The following is a 22390-nucleotide window of genomic DNA, read 5'->3' on the forward strand; positions in this document are numbered from 1 at the left end:
TTTGCTTCCCAAATTTTAAGCCACTTGTTTTGCATTGGCAATAAAGAAATCCCAAAGGTGTCAGAAGTGGCCCTGTCTGGCCTGTAGCGTTGCCATTACCTACAATAATGATGAAGAAATCTGAGTCAGGTTCACTGGCAACACCTAAACACTGCAGTGTAGCTATATTACATTTGGCTGGGGTAAAGGGAAGAGAGAACACATTTGTATGATGTTCAAATTGTATTCCTTCTGCAAAGTAAGAGAAAATTAGACCTGTATCTCTCATCACTTTGTTACGACTGTAATAAATACTTTCTTGTCTTTTAACCGGTCCCATTTCAGAGCCGGTTTCTCCATGAGGAGTCTGACTTTTGAAAAGCAAGGTCCTTTGTGAAGATTAAAATAAGCATTTTAACCAAATCATTAGAAAATAATTTCTGCTTCCTTTTCACGCTTATTCAGCCTCTACTTTAATTAATTTTTGAAAATTCTGGTTGTAAAGATCGTAAGTCTTGGTGGAATTAAAGGCTAAAGAACTTTATAGTGCACTGCACTCCATCATAAATCATGGCCAACCTCTTCTTCCGTCATTAGCAAAAGCGTTATTACTTCCTATATGATGAAACTATTTAACAAATTAAAAAATTTATGCCACCAATCCTGTAAATTTGTCATAATTTCAACCAGGAGGATCCTTATGTAAAAGGCTTGTTTCTTTTACTTTTCAAATATAGCCTAGCAGAGGGCTTGAACTGGATGACTCAATATGTTCTTATCATCTCTAATTGTTGTGATTCTATTTAGCAACTGCCTTACAACAGAAGTATAAATGCAGCCTGTAGAAAGATTTCAAACTCAGGGTCAAAAAGGGAGTAAAAACATAATTTTTAAAATTTGGAAATTAAAATTTATTGGGTTAGTTTTGCTAGATTTTCTGAAGAACAAATGACTGAATAACATAGCAAGTAAGGAATGGATTTTGGCTTTTGTGCTCTCTATGGAAAACACGTGAATAACCCTAACTGACGCCTGTCTTCTGCACTGAAAAATCAGGACCAGATCAGCATTAGAGGTAGAGAGGATAAAAAATGTTTTAGTCATTTTATTGTTGAAAAATATCTGTTTATCGAAACAGAGATCATAGCAATAGAGACCTGCTGGAAGCTGCTGGGCTTCCCCAAAATTTTTCTGAATGATTTCTTGCAAAGCCCCGGCTTCCCAGATGGTGCTGGTGTGAAGGCTGTGATTCCAGGCTACCTTTGCATTATAGATAACCTGGAGACTAGGCACATTTCGGTGTTTCTCTGGAGTCCCTTGGTTTTGGATGTCTTGATGATGCTGCTGTTGTGAGATTTCCATCAGAATCCACCCATTTCCAGGACAAGAGCTGCCCGTTGCAGATTTGTACTGAATGCAGCTGTATAGGACCTGGAGCTCAAGCAGGATCCACAGATGCTACTGAAATGAGTGACTGCAGTTACTTCGCTTATCAGTGAAATACATACAACTGTGGGTGAGATCCTCTAGCAGCACACAGCACTGCATAGCAGATAAAGGAACAGTTGATGCAAGTGAAACTGCCAAGAGAATTTATGAAACAATCCTGTTGCACAAGGGATCAGTTTGGTCTATCCTTGCAAGAAATTTTATGGAATCCTTATTGACTTTAAAATAAACTGTGCTTTGGTGCATACTAGGCGTACTAACTTTACTAAGATATCAGAATCCTATACCTGTATCCTTACAGAAAGTTTCTTGGTGTCTTTGCTAATGACAAACTGTCCAGAGCTGAGAAAGAAAAATTCTTCCTGCATTGACTCAGGATGTATCTTCATTAGTTAACTCCAAAGCTGCAATAAACTATGGCCCCAGAATGAGTGGTCTGTAAAAGCTGTAATGTGGATAGGAATTGAGCATTTTTGCCTCCTGCTCTCTTGCCTTTTTCACGTTGCAATCAACTGTACGACAGTGGTGCTTAAAGAAATCCTTGCAGAGGCCACTGATTAAATATTTTAGTCACGCTTGTAAAACGCTCAAACTCTGTCCTCACCGTTGATTACACAGTTGCTACCAAGAGCTGAATATTGTGGATATGAAGTTCGTAAGTTTCAGTGCAGGCTCTTGTAAAACTTATTCAAGTTTTCTTGGAATTCTCAACCCAAATACTAGCCATGCATGCCACTCTCAATTTGGGAAGGCTCAGAGATTTCACAAATGACCGTGGCATGATTCAGACTACTTTCTTTAAACCTTTCTGTGTATTGACATTACAGTAGATGCCAAGTGTCAGAGGAACTGCCTTTTTCAATCCTGACTTACTGCTACCATAATCTATCGTTATTGCTGAACTACAGCAGTGCATAGACCCCAGCTTTAGATGGGGTTTTAGAGCCCAAAGCAAAATACATCGAAAGCTAGAGAAAAAGTCTTTACCCTGATAAATAGTTTAAGTAGACAAAACCAAAATGGGATAAAAATCAAATATAGATACCCAGAAACGTGGAGTAACTTGCCCAGGATTATAAAGCAAGTGGCAAAGCCGGAAATAGAGCCAGTGCTTCTGAGCAGCTACATTATGCTTCAGTAATAAATTTATCACTTTCTTATTATGATATGACTGGTATTCCCTGTTTAACAGACACCCAATAGAGACTGTTTAATAGACACTCCCAATATAGTCAAGGAATACTTCATAATGCCTTTCTCTAACTGGCAAAAGTTTTTTTTTAATGTGCAGAAATCATTAAATGTGCAGAGAAGTTACATATATAGGAGGCAAAACAGAAATAAAATGGAAGGCACAAATTTGTTTTGCAGAGTTACAGTATCTTAAAAAGGCCGTATATGAGCTACCCACACAGAAAAATAATAAATCACACAGCATCTGCCTTTAACTTCTACATGCTGCTGAACTGCAGTGATGGAAAGGGTTTATCTTTTATATCTTTAATTTACAGTGATGCCGATCTCCTTCACTCTTCCGTCCTCCCTGGTGGTTCTTTCTTTTAAATGTTCCTTTCCTGCAGAGGCTTCACTTTTCGTGAATTTTCCTGTAGTATTTACATCGTATGTGATACCAGCAGAAATTACAGGCAAAGCCTGCAATTCAAAGTACTGATCTCGCCTTATGCTAATGTGTCTTAATAGTGCTCCTGCAACAAAAGGGCCTTAAAGAAGGGGAGATTAATTTGCTGAAGTGTCAGCACAGGGACTCCTCTTTTTCATGCAGAGAACTGGAACAGACTGCAGTGACATAGGCTATGGCCGAACTCTGCTGTGCTGCATGTTTCCTCCATCACCTGAGACCCACAAGGATCCTGGGGTAAAGAACTAAATGGCTGCGCCTCCAAATCAGCTCAGTACATGCCCAGACCAAGCAGGTTCCACATTCTTTTCAGAGCAAGTGCATGTAAGTGATGCCTGGAGTCCAGGCTCTCCTTCTGCCCTTCACTTGCATAAGATCTCAGGGGTGAGATCAATTTTGTAGCTGTGTCATTCCACTGACTTCTGTGGACTCATTTCTGTGTTCAAATGAAAATTGGGTCTAAGAACTCAGATTTGACAGAAAAGTGTCCCAAAATATTCTAGTAGGCCAACCCTGCAGTCCCTGGCACTGCTTTTGGTGGAAATTTGCATGTGCATGCAAAAGCAGATTTAGAAGTTATTAGTTAGATTTAAGCCTAGATGTAAAACATCTGATTTAACATTACACATTCCCATGAGTTTTGTTTGTTTATATGCATAAGCAAAATTCAATGATTGCCTGTTAATATATTATTCAAAACATAAAAATCAATTAAAATAATTTTCTTCAATTCACTCATAGCCAAGTGCTGACACAGTTTAAACTGGCGCGATACCTCCCTCAAAAGCAATGGGAAAACCAAGCTAAAGATGAATATGGATTTAGCCACTTTAAGAAAAAAACTTCAACTGTTTTTCCTCCCACATTACAAAGTAACTGAAGAACAATGAATAATTGAAAAGATTGGTCAGCTTTTAAATAAGCTTTGCTCATACTTGCTCTAGATTAAATAAAGCTATTGTGGTAATTTAAATAAAATCAATTCTATTTTTAGAGGATTTAGTCCAACTGAATATAGCTGGTAATTAAGGATATAGCAGTTCTAGCACTTGCTCTTTCCTGTATTTTCTTGAAGGCAAAGAATACAAAATTTCTTACAGCCTAGGCCCTGCAGACCTCCCTGATATGAAAAAAGTATCTGTGGGTTGCAAACCCCTATCACTGCAGCTACAAAGGAACCTGCTGACAAGTTAAACCACAGGGAATATCAGAGTCCAGACAGGCTTCAACATTTCATGGGGATAACTCTGCATTTCCCAAGGATTCTCGTAATTTTTGTAGAATGTTGTATTCCCTGGAGTCTGTAGGTTGTGTTTCCCCCTTCTTCATGGATTAAGAACATCCTCCTTAATTCACTTCTTCCCTGATGGACAAGAGATCTATCTACTCCAGCCACAGCAGAATTTAGGCCTGTGAAGTAGGTGTGACGTGGTAAGGACTGAGCCAGGACTCAGATTTCAAGATTAAAACTTACCTGTTAACGTTCTGATAGGACACGCTTTGTTACTCTTTTCATTAGGGAGGTATGTCTTCAAAAGCACTGACTCTCCACTGGTCCTACATTCAAAAGCCTGTGAAAGCCTATTATTAAATAGGAATTTAAATTCAGTAAGGAAATAATTTTCCTTTTCATGACTTGGCTAGTTATTTTAAGTATGGAGTAACTTATTTCAATAATCAAGAGAAATTAAATGGTTAGGACACAACAGCTGATTTTCAAAGGCATTTTGTTAAGAACAGGAGTTAAGCACTTCAGTGTCTCCATAAATCTGCCCCACAGCGCAGTTCCTACTAATAGATGAACTAAAATAATATTAATCTGCGTTGGAAGCAGGGAGCGGTGCTATGTTTCCAGGAGCAGCAGGTGCCAGGTGGGGAGTCAGGCTACAACTGAGATGACTTGTTTCTACAGAGGAGAGCTGCATCTGCTTCCAGCTTCTGCTCTGTAGACCCATCCTCATCTCAGAGCTGTTTCACTGTTTTTCCCCCTACTTCAAGCACTCATTAATTTCCACTATTTTTCCCCCTCAGGCTAATGTTTGACAGAAGGTTTTTATTCAGACATCCTTTGTTTCTTGCCCTATACGCCCTATAGTAAGTCTGCTGCAGCACACAATTCTCTTGTACCCCGGACACATGGCCAAGCCATTTCCACCTTTCCTCATCTTCTGAAAGATGAAGTACTACTGAAGAGTGGCAGAGCTTTGTATGCCTAATAAACTCACTTAATATGTCAGATTTTTCTAGGTCATTAACTCTTTGGTTGTTTATTTACTTAAAAATTCCCAGTCAAAGAAATTCCCCAGCATGCTGAAGTTTGTTCCCAAAGCAGCTTCACATGAGCAGAGGCATTGCTAGAGGATCAGACATTGTGTAGCTAATATTCAGCCCTGTAGAATGTCATTAAAAAGCCATAAATATTCCAGGCAATTTTGTAACTCAAATTCCACTAAAATTTTACATCAGATCCATTTCTTATATACTGAAATTGTATATTAGGTAAACTTGAATACATTTAAAATGAGTTAGTCTTTTTGTTTTCTGTTCTCTGCCTGACTGTGAGTCTCCTGGGCTATGATCTGCATCTGTATACCCAAGCTAGAAGGGTATATTAGCCTTGGCTAAGGGTGTTATTGATACGTCTGTAGTACTTCTAAAGTCTGAAGCTATCATTTCCCATTAATAAACAGAATTGCTGCAGGCTGCTTGAGCAGGATTTACCCTGTCTATAACCCCTGTCTGCACCTGCTTGTGGCAGCACAGATAGTTTTGCAGTTGTACAGTAATCCACAGGGATTGTGGGTGTGGGGAGGTGATTTTTCATTTCCCTGCTGTGTTTCGCCATGCAGCCAAACATGTAGAGAGACTGATGCTGGTGTGGGTACAAATTGCCAAAGGGAAATCATATCCACTGAAGAAGTGCATGTGGGAAGACAGCCTCTGATACTCTGAACTTTCCTACTTGGTTGTCTTTTGTTGGTTTGTTTGGTTTGGTTTGTTGTTGGTTCTTTTTTTTTTTAACCTGGTTGTTATCACTAAATGTGATTTTACAGATTGACAGGGATCCTTGGCAGATTTTTGATTCTGGCTAAAAACATTGTGCTTTTCCCAATGAATTGTATTTATCCAGATCCCTACTTGTTATAAATCCCCGTCACTCACTGCATATCAATGAAGCAGTAACAATATCCAACAAGCTAATAAATGTGCCCCTTAATGTCAAAGGCAAGGAGAGATTTAAGCAACAGCTTATCTTTAGCTGCATGCTATTCACAAAAGGCATTAGGACTGAAGAACATGTGTAGGTGTTTTGCTGAAGCATGGTTCAATGGAAAGTCAGAGCTGAACTTCCTCTGTCAAAACTATCTGAAGTAAGTTATACGGATTAAAATGCAGTACAAGAGCTTAGGCAGAACCTGTAAAAAAAGCAAGAAGCTAAATACCATGTTACGGGTTTTCGTCTTTTTGCCAAGTGGAATTAGCTTAACCAATTTCCGCACTTTTGGTAGAATACTCACTGAACAATCCCATTAGAGAAACAGAAATTGAATGGGCAGCCAATCGTAAAAATAATTGCTCAACCTTTATCCTTTCCAGCTGATTTAGAGAATCTGAACTCAAGAGCCCTCCTTATGCTAAGCATGAATTGATTTGTCTAAAACTGAATTAATTTAATTTGGGAACCGTCATCTTTGAAGGCAAAATGTTGCTTGACCAAAATTTATTATTCTGATCTCTGATTTCTGTGTAAGTGCAATCAAAAAATGAAATACCTGTATTTTAAGGATGATTATGTCTACACATGAGACTGCTACTTTTTTATATCACCAGCAGCAGGAGCAGACTGTTTGCTACAAAGACCTTTAGACTAGCAGCTTTCATATGAAAGCAAGACGCAGAAGTCCCAGAGCTACATTTTCTCCTTAGATACCGAGTAAGATGCATAACCTTTCTATCTTTGATTTTGACATAGTAGGAAGAAATATACTTAGAAACCCAGCTAACAGCCATGCTTTCCTTACATTATTAGTTTAGAAGTTTATGAAAAAGAAGTTTTCTGAGACCAAAAGCTATGATTTGAAAGGCTGCAAAGTATAAACCACATGCAGATACGTTAATAGTATTGAGACTGTAAGCTGACCCTACACATCAGAAAACGTCACAAGATTAGCTAGATCTTTTTTAAGGTGTCCCATTATAGAAAACAGCAGTATGAGAGTGAGAAGGAGGAAGTGTATTCCAGAAGCTGATATGCATTTATCTACAAGACTGCAGATGTGCCAGTTAATGGTTTTATATTAGGTAAGATTGCTAAACTCTGCAAGTTAACAGTGAAATGGGTGATTCTAAAGCCACCATTCAGACAACTTTTGTAGTTAAACTAATAGACCCCAATTTGGAGAAGGGCTAAGAACTTGCTGTTTCCACCACTTGTCCTAAAAATCTAAGGATGCCTAGCAACTCGGAATTCCTGTCTGAGTCTGGCCAGAGAAGGATCGCAGAATTACACCATCTATTAGCATGTAATTTCTTTTTTAATCGCAGGCAAACAGTAATATGCAAAGAACTGGATTTCTTCTGTCTGTTCACCCATTAGTCAGCTGTGATCATTTCCACTGATTTGCACTACAGCAACACTCGGGATCCCAATATTGAAGTCCCACTGCCTTACAGTTTGCACAGACACACCGATTTCTGTCATGCCTGCATCTTCTGTGGTTGTTCCCGCGCACAGTAAGTGCATGTAAATTTGTGTCTTATTTGTCAGCATTGTGAACCCACCCTTCATGTGAAAATACAGCACAGAAAAGCATTTCTTTTGCTGTAGATCACAAACTCTTTGAGTGTCAAGAAAAACATCAAGGTATTGACACCATCAAAAAACCAACCAACTCCTTTTAATTGCTGGCAACATGATCTAGCTCACTGTTGGTACAGTTACTCAGTGCTAATGGCAATCAAAGCTATTCAGCTAGTCAGTGGCTAGTACAAAAAAGACACTTGCCAGAGACATAGGAAGGGAGAGTTGTGTAAAGATTCATGAGCTAAACATTCTTCTTGCAAATCTTTGATCCATCCTCATGCAAGCTTTCTCAGCAGCTAGACAGAATTAAGTTTCCAAAGGAAGATCTTCTTCCAAGGAGATTCACAAAATACTTATTCTGTACATCGGGTATTGATGAATCTGTCCTCTGTAATAAACGTTTAAACTCCCTGGGCCTGTTCTGTCTTTTGATTCATGGTTTGGACGGCATTTTGCAAAGGAGGGTTGTTTTATTGGAAACAATAACTGGCATGTCCATTCACTTTTTCTTTAGTCATTGTATGCCTGGAAGACTTAAACAATCTTTTTAGATATTCTTCATTACCACACAAAGGAAGTAGGCCTTCTCCAAGAAAGAAACATATCCCTAAGGAGGAATGTAAAGTGGATAAAGATTAACAGACAGGTTCATAATTCTTACATAAATGATCAGACACAATTTATTTTTGCAACTGTTAATAGAACGAGCAATAAATAATTATTTAAATCAGTGGAACCTAAGTAGACATTTTGAATACTTTACTGACAAGGGGTGAACTAAGAACCTGGAAAAATATGTTGCTAGTTTGGGGCCTTACTGGATACTAAATGAAACCCCTCAGTACTTGTCTCAGTTATTCAGAATTAGATACAGAAGATTTTAGAATCAGCAGACTGCTTAAGATACAAGAACTATTCTCTTTTCAAGTTTAGTTAAAATATATATGCGTACTTTAAGCTATTTCCTATCTCTTGCTAGCTTTTAGTCTTTTTTTAATGAACTCTTCACTAATTGGGAAAGGTCCTTTCCAATTTGTGACATGTTTTTGGATTGCTCAACAGATCTAATTAGCATTAAGTCACTTTATCTCTGAATGAAGCATTTTACTGGTCCTGCTATCTTCCAGCATTTAATGAATTAGTGCTTATTAACGCCTCCAGGCCATTATTAAAGTTTGTCCTTTAATCTGGAAATTTGAATTGCTGGTCTCCAGACTCTAAAAAAACGCATTGTCTGTGAGCTCAGGGGAGTGAATGGGAGAGAAGGAAGGGTGGTGGGCCTGGAAAGGTAGTAAAAATGCACAGAAATTAAGCAAGTCACTGAACAGCAATCCTACTGCTAAGCTGAACTGAAAACTGATGTAGTGTTTTAGGGGAAGGTGGCTTTCACACCTCCTATTCAAGACTGCAGTAGGTATCTCAGACTTCAGAAGTGCTGCCCTTCCCAGCATCATTGGCCCCAGCCAAAACCACCAAGCCTCCAGTGCTATGTGATCCTGGAAGGGGACTGCACCAGCTTTTAAGAATACACATAAGTAGCCACAGAAAGGAAATCTGCAGTGCAGAACAAGTTATATAAAATTCGGGAACTACCATCTGTATGTGCCAACTGATAACTTAGTTATTAGTTTACTGGCTCACTCTTAGCTAATTGTTTACAGGCAAAACCTGTGGCAAGCACAGGGGGCAGCCTGACACGGCGGGGAAGGTAAATGGATACCTAGATAAATGATATGTAGAACATTCAGTGTCTGAAGACAGGTTCAGCGAATGCTTCTTGGTTGGCCAGGTATGAATGAACAACAAATAATTCAACCCAGTGACCCTCACCAAACAACACACGGTGTTTTTTATTTGCAAAACCTGAAAACCATCTTATTTATTCTCAGTTCACTGGATTTAGCGTTCCTTTTTTCCTTAGAGAGCACAGAAAACATTATGCTTTTGTCTGAAAACGCTATAAAGTGAAACTGGGAAAGGAAAGCAATAGTGAATGAGAAGAGGTGTTTTTTGAGAGACATTTTTTTCCATCACTTTTTGGTTTTCGCTTTTAGTCATAATTTATGTCTCAATGGATAATAATACTAAAAGCTGGATGGCACCCACATACAGCATCCCAAGTCTGACATACTAAAGGTCATTCAAGAAGCAGAGACTCCCTTCTGAGCCACATCTGTCTCAGTCCTTTGGGCTTTTTCCTTCTCACTCAGCATTTATTTCCTCTCTTTGTATCTGTCAGTTTGCATGAGCACAGAAACCCCTTCTCTTCCACAAAACTGCTCAGACAGCTGCCTGGCTAGAGATGAAAGAAAACTGCAATACAGAGCCAGAGCAGTGTCAGAGCTTGCATTGAGAGAAAAATGTGCTGCCCAAGCATAGTCACGGCCACTGGCCTGGGCCAGCCAGTACTGCACTCTATTTGAATCTTAAGTGTACGTGTCAAAATTAAGCTGGCCAATATCTTACCTCACCACATACTTCAGCAGCTGAATTCATCTGTTGAGACCGGGAATTTTACCATCCACTTCAGTTCAAAGACTGTGCCCACACCGCCTCAAGGGACAAGCAGAGTACATGCCAATCTGTCCTGCTTGTTCGAAGCAGATATATTAAAAGCTAAAATCTTGCTGACTAACAAATTACTTGCTATGTCTTTTATTGTACATCAGCTACTTTCTAGGTGCTTCTTTTGTTCAAACTTGGCTGAAGCTCCATCCACAAAGAAAGTCTGAAAATGTCCTTGGAAAAATACCTCTCTCCTCTCCCAGCACCATGCCCACTGCTGCCAGTTTTTATGACTTGACTGAAAAACAACTCAAAGCTCAAAAAAGAGAAGGCCAAAACCTCAAAGCTGCTGTTTTTACACTTCATAATTCTTACACCCTTTTCAGGGTTCCCAAAAGGCTGGCAGACATTTTCAACATCTGATACTGGCAACATTTCATGTTGCTGTAGCTGAGCTGACATAAGCTGGATTCTTCTCAATGTAAAGGAAGCTGATTTCAAAGCATATACAGCAAAGTGTTCACCTAGAGACGGACTTTCATGACTTTCCTGATAAAAACCAGTGTTCACAATCAGGCCAAAGCTAAATGCTTCCTTTTAATTGGCTTTGAAATTAGAGAGCAACTTACCAAGATCTAATATTCAGAAGAAAAGGGAATTCAATGGGAGAACAGCTGGGGGAAAGTATGCCAGTGGATGAACGACTGGTTTAGTTTGACTATTCTTCCTGTGGCAAAGGAATGTTAAGCAAGAGAATGGATCATTTAGACACATTACAAAATATAAAACATGAGTTAAAAATTAATACTGTCCTCAGTATTTCCTATCATTGATTCTAAACTTTTCTATCTAAACAGGAAAACCTTGATGAGCTCCCAAGACCAGAAATTTGTCCAATCCTTATAGCCTGATGTCTTTCCCTTGTACAGCAAGATACTTGAATTTAAAATACTGTGTTACTTAGCACTTAAAATCTTGGCCATATATTCATTCTAATTACTTTCAAAACCAGCTTTTGACTGTGCAGCAAATGAGATAGCTGGCATGTTAGAATAACACTGCAATGTTCCACTACTGCCTTTTGTGCTAAAAGAGGAGTCAGTCATGGCATGCTGCAATATTCCCACTATTTTTAAAATGAGCAAAAATATAATTCTGCACTTTTTGTAATAGACTGAAAGACTCTTTCCAGCTCTGCTCAATATGATTTTGGATAGTTCCTCTGGCTCTGAACAGAAGCTTTTATAAGGAAAGAACAGATAATTCACAGCAAAAGACTTTCTTTGTCTTTACTATTACTTGGTTTGCTTGATGCATGGGGCGAAATGCAAGTTTTAGACATATTGCAGCGTCTTAATGTGACACAGTCAAATATTGGATAGTCAATGTCAAAGAGCTGTAGAGCTGAAACTAGCAGAAAAAGAATGAAACTAGGCATCCTTTTATAAGTTTTCACAACTCTTTTGCACAGATGATATTTGCAGATGGAGCATACAAGGAAGCTTGCACGTCTCCCTGGTTTGGGGTACTTTGCACTGCTCTGGGCATGTAAAGGTGCCCTGTAGCCACGTTAGCCACCTGCAGCAGAGTCGTTTTTCAGGTGGAGTGAACCCATAGAAACTCAATAACCGACCAACGTTTTTGCAGCTGGTCGAAGGACCTAGCCAAAACGAAGGGGTCATGGGGGAAATGACTATTCCTTTAATGTCTCTCTGCAGTGGCTGTGCCAGCATCTTACAGTCCCTTACACTTCCAAAATGATTGCAGTCATGGCACTACTATAATTTGTCTACAAACTCAGACCCCTGTGGATAAGCATACAAGTGGCTGTTTTTAACTAACTTTTGCAACTGTACATACACATTTTCCATGAATTATAATGACTTTTCCAGAAATGGATTTGTGGATAAAGTCTACAGCTAAAATAGAACTACACAAATAATTTACTGCGGTGGTTTAAATGATGTATTATGCTTCTTTATAATTGCAAATTATTTTAGAAGACATTGTTAGTTTCCTGAATGTTCCCCAGACAACTTTCACAAAAAATTCTTGATTTGCAACTGCACTTTCTTGGGAGATGTTCAATATTCAAAGTCTGATGTGAATTGATTGGAAATTCAAAATAGATCTTTGTATTCTGATTAATGAAATTCTAACCTAGGGGTTTGTGCCATATTTTATAAATTTAAAACTTACATTCTGCAGAATCCCTTTCAATATCTGTTTTATACTTGCTGCTTCTGTAAGGGAAATAATTTCTTAGAATATCTATGAAAATGGAGCATAGGAAATATGAGCATTGTTGAAAAAAGTGGATAAACAATTGAAGTTCATATTTATGATGTTCATTTAATTTAGGATAAATTTTATTAATATGGCACAAATATGAGAGTCCTTCTAAGTTATTTCTTTATGCAGAACCTAGAATATTATCAGTATAGTTATTGATTGTACAACAATGTTCACAGGTTCTCAGAAAGCACGGTCTTTAAGAGGAGAAGACACAAGAGGACATAGACACAATACCAAACATAAAAATCAGTGTTTGCAGTGCTGGGAGGCATGGATGGATTGCCCTGCCCTTGGAGGAAGTCATCTTTTTGTGTAGATGCTGCCAGACTTGACTTTTATCATGCCTCAGAAATTATTCTAAAGCACAAAACTGGTTTGCCTGAAAGGGCATCACATGGCATTTGCAGTATTTCCCTAGGGCAGAGCACAGCAGGGGCTTACCTCGCAGGACTGTTTGAAGGGCTAACAATTCATTGATTGCTCAGTGCTGAGAAGACAGAAATGTTATGTTAGTGCTTAATATTTCTCACATTTTTTTTTAGTGATTACTTGTGCCATCTCCACCTCTGCAGTGCCTCAGGTCTAGCAGAGGAATGCACCTTTTGGAGATGCTCCAGGGCACAGAATTAATAAGAGCTAGACATTGGATTCAGCTTTCAGGGCATGTGATGTGACTGCCATTTGTAACTACATTTGAACAGTTTGCCTCTCATTATCTATTTATTCTTGCTGCAACTGGACTGTATCAGTGTGTAGGCCTCTTGATTTTTTAAAAAAATGTATAATTTATTTGTGCTCATACAAACCAAACACAATAGGCATAGAGAGAATATGTATCTGACTGTAAAGTCGTTTCACAGCAAACCCCTTTCTGAAGTCAATGAGCCAGGCTAGAGCTTCTCCTAATTTTCAGAAAAGTCCTGACATACCCCGAGTGGGTGTTTGTTGAAGAACAAGCTCAGTAAATGGGCCTGTCTTATCTCCCATGATGATCCAAATCAAGTCCCATGAGAAAAAGCTGTCCTTCTCCTGGATTCATCTTCACAATCCAACACGTACTTCAAGAGCACAGCTATGTCTTCCATCCACATAAAAAGGTTTTACCACCTAATGATAAAAGGTAAAGCTATCTCTGCCACCCCTCCACCAAGATCTTCTGCCATGGCTTTGCTAAGTACCATCCCAGGAACATATCTGCCTTGGAGACATACTACCCAGATCACCAGGAAAGAAGAGATAACCTAGAAGTGCATTCTTTTTCCAGGGTACACTTGGCATTATTAAAACTCAGTGTCTCCTTACCTGCTTCTTGCTCCCAACATGTCTCATTTGACTGCTGTCCAATCTTAAATATTCAAATATTCAAACTGAGGCATATAAACTACATTAAATTTAAAGCCTATGCTCTTCTACACTGACTAGGTGTTCTGCGCCTTACAACCCTACAGGCAGACAGGCTCTGGATGTGGATCCCAGGAAAGGCTCCACAGTTTCAAGATTTTGAGTGCAGAGAATTTTTCCATATTCTGCACAGTGCAAGGAAGACCTTATGTGGCAGGTCATCTCTGCCCCTGGAGACCTGGATACAGAAAGGCATCCAAGAAAAAAATAAAAAAAAAGCCTTGACTAAAGATTTTAGCCATTAGCTTTCAAGTAGCAACTGAATAAGTTGTGTGACGGGGTTTTTTAATCATTGTGAAAAGGTTTTCAAGCATTTTGAAACCACTAATAAATGCACTTGCTGGATTTCCATACAGCTTCCATTTTTCACTGTCAATGCATCCTAAGTTGGCAAAGCTTTGTATATCTGGTAGCTTTTTTGCATTTAGTGCATTTATCAGTCATTTTGAGTTTCAATATGATTAGCTGGTATCTGAAAAAATTCCTTAGGCAATCTTAAAACCAGGTTATATGATGATTAAAAGGATAACTGAAAAAGACAATCTTTAAGTTAGAACAATAGTCCCCATCAGAAGTATAAATGGAGGTGTCATGGTGACAGTGAAGATGAAGTCCGGATGTAGTCCAGGACCATTGTTCTGACCAATTTAAACCTAAGTATCACAGCAGAGAGACTTGGGAGAGGGAAAATGAAATTGTAGGGTGGGGGTTGGATAAATCATTCTAATTTATGAAGCATCACAGAGGTAGGACTGATGGAGGGATCGTACACACCCCTACCAGTCCCCATCACAACTCAAAGCAGCTGTCACTGAATGGTAGAATGAGAGGGGTGCAGCATTCTCAGCCTTTTAGGTATTTCTACAACTTGGGTTGAGTAGAAAGAAGTGTTGCTCTAAGATGGCATGGCTATACCATGCTGCTCTGATGGGTTGTGTTTCCAAAGCAACTGACTGGTACCACCTCTGACTCATCTTCAGTTGAGGCTCTGTACCAGTACTGTATCTTTCCATCCATTGCCTTGCTCCCTTCAGAGCCACTAATTTCTTTTCCTTTCCCATTTTCAGCACGTGGGTCATTGTACTTTTCCTCCCTTCCTTCCTTCTTCTCCCTTTCCTGTGTCCAGATAAGATCTCTGCTTCCTCCAGCTTCTTCAAAATGTTCTCAAAGTCCTTGCTTGTGTTTCAGTTATTTTAGACTACATTTTTGAACATCAAAATCTATACAGAATTTCCAGTTCATGAATAGTTATGTCCTAGGGTCTGTAAAAATATATGCAGAAATGCCCTGCCTGTTCACCAAGCATGTGCAGCATGGGCAGGACATCACTGTGTGAGTGAAAGTTGGCAGTTGGGTCAGGATCTGTAAAAAACCCCTTTCCATAGCACAGATTTGTATGCAGCCTTCATGCAGACTGCCTGCTTATTCACTCCTGAAGTATCAGAAATATCATGCAAGCCATGTAACACCAAAACCACTGAACTACCATAGGTGAAGGACATGTTGGCATAGGCCGTAGCAGGCCACAGCCTCTCTAGTGCCAAGACCCATCAAACAGATGACCGGCTGGGTAGTCAGGGAGGAAGACGGAGGCTGAAGCACTGGTCAGCCAATGAAGGAGCTAAAGGAGATGACAACTACAAAGTGGGCAGCAGAGGCACAAGGGACAACTCCTCTGCAGTGTGTCAGACCCAAGAAGATTTCTTCTTTACACAGATTCCAAATCATAACACTGTGCTATTCTAGGCCCTTGGTTACAAGAGCATACCATTCTGTGGTATAGTTACACCATTTTAATTTAGAAATGGTTTATGGAAAGGTGATGATTTTGAGACCAATTTCTGCTTCAGCCCCTCTGGCATTCATCGGCAAAGGCCTCTGGCACTCAGAGAGTTTTGCAAATGCAGCATTAAAGCTTTTATACCTCCTGTCACTAGTTATTGCACCTGTGTGGGATTACTTTTTTGCAAATGGAAAGTAAGGGGCTGGATTCTGTTTACCTGTCCAGTGCCATGATACTGCAAATTCAAAATGGCTTCAGCCTTGAGCATGGCCACAGGCAGCACATTGGAGACCTCAGTTTTACTGCTTTTACATGAGAAAAAATTTACCCCACCTTTCTTGAAGAATATTACGAAAGAATAGAGAGCACTGACAAGTGTTTTTTTGAAAGGGACAAGGACTGCAGATAATGATGAAGCCAGAGGACTTAGCTTAAACTAGGGAAGGTGAGGAAATGGTAACAGAGATAAGGAAAAAACAAAGGAAAGAGGACAGAGGAGTTTGGGGAATGCAGCTACTGCTATGCTAGCCAGCACAGAACAAGCGTTTCATCTATCTTACAGAATAGATGAAGGCAATAGAGACAGTAGGGAGCGGGGAGATGAAAGAGGCAGACTTGGCAGGAAGATGTCTGTACACAGAGGTATGGAGCTGGCTGAGAAAAGCTGAGCCTGGACTCCTCCGGGCTCAGAGTTGTCACTCTCTGCTCTCCCTTGCACATTGTTCTTGTGCTGTGGCATGGTTGAGTGTATAAAGGGTTAAGACAGGGGCTGCATCATTTTAGGGCACCTGCACATTAAAGGGCTCCTGTACTCTGTAAGCAGTCTTTCCTGGAAAAGAAAAGCAAGCTAAGCTTCAAATCAAAAGACTTGAAAGAAGCTGGAATCTTATATTTTGAAATTTTGAAAACAGCAGAACAAAACATTTCAATTATTCTCCAGAAAATAATCCCCTTCTGTTATCAAGAATTATATTAAATCATAACTTTAATTATACTAAAAATGCATTTTTTGGTGAACAAACTATCTGCTTAATGTCATCCAGCTTCATCTGGTACCTGTTACTGTAGCGCTCAAGAAATGAGATGTCAGTATATACCAGCAAATACTGAACAGAGAAGATTCATTAGATGGAGCTCAGAGATTTGTAACATAGATCCTCAGCTTTGTAGAGGTAAAACAACTGTAACCTTAAATAATTGTTGTGCATAGAACAGAAAGCTCGAAGAGACCCCTACTACTTTCTGCACTGCTCTTCCACCAAAGTAAGTGTTAAAACTGCCCCTGATTACAGAGGTTTATTAATGGGCCCAGACAGAAGAACAGATGAGAGAAAAGGAAGATAACCTAATAGCAAATGGACAGCCCTATTAGCAGACCCCAAGAGAGATTTTCCAAAGCTGGAAGGAGGAGAAACAAAGCAGGAGCCACGTACACATTAAGTGTGCAGTGGCTATGGCACGTCTGAACACCTTTCATGGAAAGCTAGTTTCCACCATGGGATTAGACCTGGTATAGGGTTCAGTAGCCCCTCCAATGTTTCCTCAGAGTAATACTGTTCATGACAGTTGCTGCGTATCTAACCAAACAGACTACAGCGTGTGGCTGGATTTAGCGGGCAGCCTTTGAAGGCAGGTAACCAGACCGATGAGAACACAGCCAATGACACTGTATGCCAAAACATGAAGACACAAACCCGACACATGTAGCAAAACAATGCTGGATATCAAAGGAGTCACACCTGGTATATGTAGTTGGTTTGGGTAAGTGAAAATTCATTCTACGAAGCAATGGTTCATTAAAAGAATACATGCACACAATATCCCCTAACCACTTGTTATTAACATTTATTTATAGTGATGCATCAATATAGGTTTGAATTTGATATTTTCTGGCTAAAACTCTGAAGGAATGTTATGTTCTTGAGGAGCTTAACAGAGCTGTAATTTCCAAATAACTTTTTAGACATTCTTTTCATGGTGCAAGTTGTGAAGACTGCTGGTTAAAAAAATAAAGGTAGTTTAGTAAGATACAGCAAATAAATAATAGATGCTCAGCATAGAAGATGACTGCTTTTCCTCTCTCAAACAAGCTGGCCAAATGCAGAAAAGTAAACCCTAAGGAGACTGGGTCATAGTTAATTTGGCTGTCAAGGGGTAATATTAAATGATGAAATCACATTTTCACCTCCATAAAAAAAATGCAGAAGGATACTTACTTTACATGTATAAATAACACATTTTGTTCTTCTAATTTAACATTTCTTTTCCTCAGACCACCTCCAAGAAGGTTTCCATAGAAACGTAAGAAGAAAAGCAAAGAGTAGCGTAATTTTGCTCAGTTTATATTGATTTCAAATACCACTGCGCTTACACCAGCAATGTGTCTTCTGCACACATTTTTATCAGCTGAAAATCTAAGTGTTGCAGTTGATTAAAATAGCAATTTAGATTTAGCACAGTTATCGAAAACACTGTCTGCAGTTCAGTCTATCACCTACCCAAGTTATGGCATTGTGGAACATCAAAGATGAGCAATTTTTTAAGCAACTGTAATGAGGTCTATCAAGATGAAAACTGCTTTGGAACAGCTACAGTCCTCCATTCTCTGTTCTTCCCTAGCGTTGATTTAAGATACTATAGACAATATATTAAATCTTTAAATAGGTTCCAGTTATGAATCTCTTCAATTTCTTAAACTGCCTTGTATTGATGATTAACATAATGATTTCTCCAGAGAGCCTGACCTCTGTTCCTTCCAAGGGATGTGACTTGGCCACTTGCCGAGGGTGATGCGAAGTCTCAGCACTGGGCCACAGGGTTTTTGCAATTTTAATGTCTTGATTTCTTTCCTTGAAAATGCATTTTTATTGCACTTTTTTTTTTTTTTTTTTTTGCCTCTCATTTTAAAATATTTTCACCAAAACCAGAAAACAAGGAAAAGTAAAGAAATCAAAACATTTTAAACAATTCCCAAAGGCTTCAAGGATGAAGCCTCTTTCCTGCATGCTGTTACTTATTACTGCTCTTCACTTCTGGCTCATTTATACATGCCTGAAACCATTTTAGGAGAACAAGTCCAACAACAACTGAACATTGTATTCTGAGAAGAAGCCTCATGCTGAGATGCCTGGAAGATTATATGTCTGAGCTTACAGGAACACATAGGTAGCTTCACTCAGAGACCCCATTCTCTTTTCTCAATGAAGCCGCGAATTAGCAAACCCTTTTAGGATTCCAATTTCAATACAATTTCTTCCTACTTACAGAGAACTGAAACTTGATGACCTCTCACACTGTTTATCCTAAATACCAGTTGTTGGAAGTCAAAGCTTTCTCTGTGGCATGAATCTAGCTTTTACTTTTATGCAGTTCTAGCTTTGCTGTTCACAAAACCAGAATACAAATAAACCTGTTGCAATACTAGGCTAAAAGAATAAATTACTTCAGTCTTGTTGCCTAGGATCCATTATTTCCGCTGCCTTATCAGTTCTGGATAAGAGAGTAATATTTATGCAAGTACAGCTACACACACTTTTACAGACTGATCAGGTGAAGATGAAATTGTATGTTCGTTTTATATTTCAGGGTCATCAGTAAAGATGACCTGACAACTGAGGCTTTTGCTCTTAATTTATTTTTTTTTTATCATAGTCAGTTTAGGGATGGCAGATTTTTTTCTATTCTGCTTTAATCAAAACATTTTTTTTCAGGACACCCAAAGGATGACAGAACCCTCCCTGAAGAGCAAACACAGGGGACTAAACCTTCTCCCCTTTCTGTACTCACAAACACCAAGATACAGTAACAATACAGAACAAACAGCAACATAATAAACCATAGCACATTTCTTGGGGACTTTCAAGCTTGATTTCCAAATTATAACCCCATTCTAAGATCATATGCCACACCGCTTTCATAGTGGAGGAGTTTCAGATTTCCTATGTATGTTTATTTTTAGGTCAGGTCTGCTAATGAGCTCAAAGTAAGTGAAAAAAATCCCCCTGATGAAATGATGTAACAAGTATGAGCTCTGAATTTATGCCCAACGATGGTTAACAATGTTGGCACTTGAATGATGGCCAGAACAGACCGAATTTCTGTTCCTGACATTTTAAAAAAAGAAACACGTTGGCCTATCTTTCCTCATTCTCCGATAGTGAAATATAAAAATAGAGCTATGCACTCCAGAGGGCTCCAAGGGCTCCTTTCATTAATGTGAAAAATCCATCATTTATAGCTCTGCAGCGTGAATAGGTTTGGAAGATATTTAATCACTAGTGAAAATGCCACAACCCCAACCCCACTCCTGCGGAAGTATATATAGCTCACAGCTATTCATCTGGGCTTGTTGGGAACCGCTCAAGTGTTCCATATATTCTCCATAGTGAATGAGTGCAAAGGAACGTGTAGTGAGAACTGCTAGTCCGAAATACAACTTACACTGAAAATACATAAATAATCGATTTGAAGGGCAGGTAAATGATATTGGTTGCTTTCTAAACATAATATATTTTGCCTAAGTACTTTCCAATGAGGATCAAATCACACTTTTGATCTCTGTCACACTCCTTGGCATGATGTGTGGCAAATGGGAAAGCAGCTATAAGGAAATCTATCTTGCTATTAAGGACAGGAAGGTTTGTATCCCAAGGACTAATCTCTATTAAACTTCAGACCCTTCCACAAGATTTGAAGGTTCTATATATTTTTCTGCTTTCCACTTACATGCGGAGGAAGATAGAAAATGTTTTGCTGTGAAAATTATCTGATTTGGAATGTTCCATATGTTGCCAGAGGAAGCATAATTAAATTAATCTACCTTTTTGTCTGGATACATACATACAGGGATCTACTTTTGTTATAAACTAGTTTAGATTCCTAAAATATTTCCAAGAGTCCACTGTCTCTGCAGCCCCATTTGGAGGTGGATCTAGATGCTAGTGAGATCTGTGTGATTCTCCTGATATTTGGCAGTGTTTTTCAGTTCAAAGCCACCACAGACTCTCAAAATCTGCTTCCTTTTATCAACAATTTTATTAAAATCTAAGTTCTGTTTTAAAGACCTGTGTCACTGAAATGCTAGGTGCTGATTTAGAAAACTATACTTGTCATATGAAAAGCATGCTTCTAAAAGACAGTGCAGTAGTTAGTGCAAATATTTAAAGTAATGGGCAACTTCTTCTGTTCCATAACTCAACAAGTCTTCAACTGATTGCACAAAGCAAAAGAATGCAGCACAGAATATGGGAAAGAAAACTCTCTAAAATATGTGGCAGGACTGAAAAGAATATTCTGGATCATTAAATCCAAATCTCACATAACACATGCTATTTTAGACACAGAGACTCATTTTCCAGGCTTTCCATTTTGACAACACCAAGCAAGCATCATTGTGGTGTCTCATTCAGACCTTTTCCAGATTGGGCAATATATAAATCCGCCTTTAGACGCCTGAGCACTACATCAGAAACATTGTCAGCTCATGAGAAACAGCGGATATGGTACAACCTCTTATTGCCTTTTAAAATTAGTTGAAAAATTTTGTCTAGCTACTGTTGCATTGGCAGGCTCTATGTTGGATCTGATATTACCTCTGTGGCACGCCGGCTTCATGTGGGTCAGGTACCACCTGTCTTTCAGCAGGCAGCATGACAGCAGAAAGCCTGCATTAGCCTAATGCTGTGTGGTGGTATTAATTTGGTAGAAAAATGACTATATATGTTTTCTACCCAGTTTGCCCTATTGCACTGTCACTTATATTAATAAATGCCACCTTGATTTCGGAAAATAGGCCTAGGTACTGGCTGATAGGCTTTCCGTCCATCTTGTCTTCCCATGTTTATGCAATGCAGGGAACTTGAGAACAGAAGGTGCCCTTCGCTGGCAGCTCATTGCTCGCAAGGTGGAACAACAACATAACAGCCTCAGCTGGGTCTTTATGCACATCTGCTTAAAGAAGCACAACTACATCCTCTGCAATATATATAATTCAGACCATTTGCAGCTGGATTTTCACTGACTTCATCAGGGCAGGAAGACAGCGTGTTCCACAGGGTATATTAGAAGTCTGAAAAATCTAGAGGTAAGCATAATGAAGAAACAATCTCACTGAATCTGACAGTCATTCATCTCTTTGCTGGCCTGTTGTGATTTAACCCCAGCTGGGAACTAAGCACCACACGCCACTTGCTCACTCCCCCTCCCACCCAGTGGGATGGGGGAGAGAATCGGAAAAAAACCCCAAACTCATGGGTTGAGATAAAGACAGTTTAATAGGACAGAAAAGAAAGAAAAAATTTAAAAATTATAATAATAAAATGAAAGTAATAATAATAATAAAAGAATTAGAATAGACAAAACAAGTAATGCACAATGCAATTGCTCACCACTTGCTGACAGATGCCTAGCCAGTCCCTGATCAGCGATCTGCCCCTCCTGGGCAACTCCCCCAGTTTATATACTGAGCACAATGTCCTGTGGTATGGAATATTCCTTTGGCCAGTTTGGGTCAGCTGTCCTGACCCACCATTGCCCC

Source organism: Leptosomus discolor, chromosome 7 (assembly GCF_034619465.1).
Source record: "Leptosomus discolor isolate bLepDis1 chromosome 7, bLepDis1.hap2, whole genome shotgun sequence".
In the NCBI taxonomy this organism is placed as follows: domain Eukaryota; kingdom Metazoa; phylum Chordata; class Aves; order Leptosomiformes; family Leptosomidae; genus Leptosomus; species Leptosomus discolor.